Below are 4,717 nucleotides of genomic sequence, written 5' to 3'. Positions count from 1 at the left end.
TCTCTCTCTCTCTCTCTCTCTCTCTCTCTCTCTCTCTCTCTCTCTCTCTCTCTCTCCCCCTATCTCCCTCCCTCTCTCTGTCTTGAAACTTATGCTTGAAATATGTCTGTTGCTGACATTTGGTGATTCTCACTGAGGTAGATAAAGTGAAGGTCACCATATTCCTAATCCATTTGCTTTCTGCTCTGCAGTGTTAACCCAGTTTGAGTTTTATACAGTTAAACTCTGGGGAAAATGGGTAACCATTTCCAGTATAAACTGCTTTCTATATCCATTTTTTTGTTGTTGTTCTTCTTTGTTTGCTTGCTTGCATTTGTTTGTATTTTAGGGAAGGGTCTACAGGGTGCTCAGGGTCTCACTAGATCGAATTCATAGTGATCCACCTGCTTACAGCCTCCCAAGAGCTAGGATTACAGGCACCTGCCACCATATCCCATCTCAATTGCCATCTCAACACACCTCAGGATGGTACCAGCATGGCAGGCCAGCCAGGGTACTGAAGCTCTGGCTCCTGAGCTTGCTTGCAGGTGCTTTAATCTGCTGAGCTATTTAGCCAGTCCTCCATGTTGATCCCTGATCTCCTTTACAATCCCTAGAAACTCCTCATGCAATCTGTAATTACTCATGCAAACCTAAGTGATTCATTCACCTGCTTCATGGACATTACTCCCACGTTGTGACAGTTATAGAGTCTTCACTTGCACTATGTCAATAAAGAGAACACATCACCTGTGTTTCACCAGATCTAGTTTTAGGTCTGAGTTACTCTGCTGTATGGGCTATGGCTACATTTCTCCTTGGATGGCAAAAATCACAAGAAGAAATGAATGATACATTCTTATGCCTTCCACGCCAGCAAATCTAAGGAGAGGATGACTCACTGCTGACACAGTGAACAGTTCAAGGCTCAGAACACAGACATTAAATTGGGGTGAAAAGGATCAAGGAATAACAGAATTACTGCAGATTTAAGTTATTCCTAGGGACAGATGTAGCAAGAAATACAAAATCCCTTATTTTAGGTTCCTCTGACCTAAAAGATAAATCTCACTTTAAGCAGGATGGGAAGGTCAGTGAACTGGGGCGTGTGCCAATCCAATGACAGAGATCGCAGGCATCCGCCCCATCAAGCGAGTCCTAATCTCAAGGACACCAATTTTTCTGCTAACAGAGACATGAGGAGGACTGAAGACAAGCAAACCAAGAACCATGTAGTTCTTGTCACCCAAACTCAATCCCCAGACTGGTTCTATGGTCAGGGATGGTTTCCAGAAATTACTCCATCTTGTATACCAAGTTCCCGGACTTCCCAGATGCTGTGACTTCCTTGTCTGTAATCTATTCACCTGCACGGATCCGGAGCTGAAGTCCAAATCTGGTTTCTTTTATACACAGGAGCTTTTCTGTCTTCTTTTTCCTGGGCAAAATGAAGTTATTTCTTGTCTTGTGCTACTGAAAGTGGATCTGCCTAAGGGAAAAACTGATCTTCATAGTGAAAAAAAATAATACTTGTTCCTTCTACCTAATAGGAGTGAACTAAATAAGTGTGAGTGAAAAGTGTGGTGAATGTTTAGTGTTTAGAAAAGATTATAGTAAAAAACACATGGCCACAATCTCCCTAAAAATCCTTCCCCTGCTTCCAACACTTCTGACATCTTTCTTGCTACCTTCTGAAGAGGCTCTGAAAGACCTCTCCCTCTCCCTCTTTCATGTGCTGCATTCTTGTGGCTGTCTTGATGCTCTGAATTGATTCAAAATGTCTACCTTTGTTTTATTATTATCAATTATGGTTATTATTATTAGTTGTACTAGTAGTACATGCTTATGATGCATGTGGAATCCATTCATCCTGGGAAATGGTTAATGCACATATAGTATCTTACTGTCTTCCTCACTCTCCCTTCTCTCCCCATCTCCATGTCCCTGTTGTGTCTGCAAAAGGACTTCCTCCTTGTTATCTGTTTTCTAGCTCTTCCTTTGCTCTATAAATTATTCATGCTTTGGGTTTCTTTTCTAAGAGAAACCTTGCAATATTCAATCTTTTCTGTTGTATTTCATTTCCTCAGCATTGTGGTCTCAAGATGCTTTCATATTCCTCTAAATGACCCATATTTTTCATTGTTTATGCCTGAATAGTACTCCATTGTGAATGCATACCACATTTTTTTAATCCATGCATCCGTTGATGAACATAAGGGATGCTTCCCAGTTCAGCTCTTATTAGCTGTGCTCCTATCAACATGGTTATGCACATAGCACTGTAATATTCCATCTTAACATTTTTGGGAAGATGCCCCAAAGGAGAATAACTGGGTTGCACACATTTACCATTTTTAATGTTTTGAGTAATCTCCATACTGATTTACATAGAGGATTTTCATACACTTTCCTCCTTGCCAGGACAAAAGGAGTGACTCTTACAAATTTAGGAAGGAGAAATTTATTTTGGCTCACAGTTGTAGAGATTTCAGTCTCTAGTCAGCTAGCTCCAAGGCAGGAAGACATGACAGAGGGGCATGGAAGAGAGGAGTTGCTCACCATAGCTGACACGAAGCAGAGAGCAAAGGGCCTAACTAGGCGGAGAGGAAAACCCTTCCAAGCCACACGTCCAGTGATTCGCCTGTTCCTATGAGACCCCGTGTCCTATGATGTCAGCTACCAACACTCGTAATCCAATCACCTTTGGGAAGTGCTACCTTTGAGCACATGAAGTTTGGGGCAGGGCACCTAGATATAAATTACAGCATGGCTCTACTAATTTACATTTTCCACCAACAATGAGCAATGCTCCACTTCCCCCAGTCTTGCCAATATCAGTTGTGATTTGAGTTCTTGATGGTAGCCACGCTTTCTGAAATATGATGGAATATCAGTTTTGTTTTAATTCCTATCTCTCTGTGACCAAAGATGCTAATCATTTTTACATATACTTATTGGTAATTTTTTCCCTGTGGTATCCAGGATTGAACTCAGGACCCTGCGCTTGCCAGGCAAGCCCTTATACTACTGAGCTATCTCCCTGGCCCTGGTCATTTGTACTTCTTAGAAGTATGTGTTATTTGTAGCTTACCTATTTTTTTTTCCAAGGGGAGAATCTCATTATTTTGAGTGATTTATTTATTCTAGACATAGTGCTTTTCCTGAAGAGTAGCTGGACATTGTTTTCACGATCTGTAGTTTTTGTTTTTGTTTTTCACTTGGTTGTTTCCTTGTTGTGTGAAAGCTTTTTAATTCAATATAATACCATTCGTTGATTCCTGTCATTTCTTTTTAAATTGAGGTTGTATTCAAAGAGTTTGCCTATACCTACATCTTCAAGACATTAAAGAGTTTTGCCTGTTTTGTCTTCCAGCATGTTGTGTTATTGTTTTCATATATGATATATTGGCCTTTGATCCACTTTGTTTTCCTTTATTGCATGGTGAGAGATACACATCTACATTTTATCTTCTACTTGTACACCCAGTTTCCCCAGCACCATTTGTTAGAAAGGCTATCTCGGCCTTTTTGCAAAACTCAGATGGTTGAATGACTCTAGAGATATTTATGCATCCTTTATTCTATTCTACTGACTTACATATCTGTTTTTATTCCCATACCATGCTGTTTTGTCACTGTAGATTTGTAATATAACTTCAAGACTAGAGTTGTTATACCTCCTACTTGCTCTCGTGGCCCTGCACTGCTTTTGCTATTCTGTGTCTTTGCTAATTCCATATAAGTTCTGGTTTTTTTCTATCCTTATGAAGAATGCTGTTTGTACTTTGAAAGAGATTGTAGTGAACATATATATCAGTTCATAATATGCATTTTCGTGCTCATTTTGACTTGAGCAAAGAACCAGGATTCTCAAGGTGCCAGATCTGATAATAAAGTGGATGATGACACATAGTAGTTTTTCTTCTTATTGTTTTTTATTTTATGTTTATTTTTCAAGGAGAATAAAAAATAATATAAAAATTAGAAACAAAGCAGAATTTTGCTAAACAAAATGATAGGAATTTACAAATGGTTTTTATATTGAATATTGTCTTCAAATTAGCTGTTCAGATTACCAGAAATAACTATGCAAAGTTGGTCCATAAGTTGGTCCAAAACATTAAAGAAATTAAACATTAACTGTTCCTGGGCCTGCAGGTAGTTCAGCAGGATAAAACACCTGCTAGGCAGATATGGGACATGGGGGTTTGATTCCAGCCCTGCTGGGCTGGACCCAGCCCTGGAGCATGCTGAGAGGGCAAATGAGACTGGGTATGGTGGTGGCATGCACCTGTAATCCCAGCACTTGGGAAGATGAAAAACAAAAACAATCACAAGTTCGATCTGTGTAGTGAGACCCTGTAGACCCTGTACTAAATACATAACAATGAAAAAAAGTAAACATTAAATGTTCCTTTTGATAAACCAGTAGAAATTCACAGTTCAATAAAGAAATAAAATGGAAAAAAGAAAGAAGTCAGCAGTCCAATTATCCAAGCTGTCCGGTGTACATGCATATATATTTCCCCTTCCTTCTTTCTTTCTTTTCTCCTTTTATTTATCCCAGTTGATCCTTCCCTTTGAATAGTTTCTTTCCCTTTTACAATATCTATTGTACCTGTCAGATTTTATTTACTTTTTTCAGGTTCTTGCACTAAGGAGACAACATAATGTTTACACATGTGTTTCTCATTTATTTCTCTTATTAACATGGTCCATAGTTGCATCCATTTACCTA

Source organism: Octodon degus, unplaced genomic scaffold, assembly GCF_000260255.1.
Source record: "Octodon degus isolate 3935 unplaced genomic scaffold, OctDeg1.0 scaffold00137, whole genome shotgun sequence".
Taxonomy (NCBI): domain Eukaryota; kingdom Metazoa; phylum Chordata; class Mammalia; order Rodentia; family Octodontidae; genus Octodon; species Octodon degus.
Note: the sequence above shows the minus strand (reverse complement) of the source record.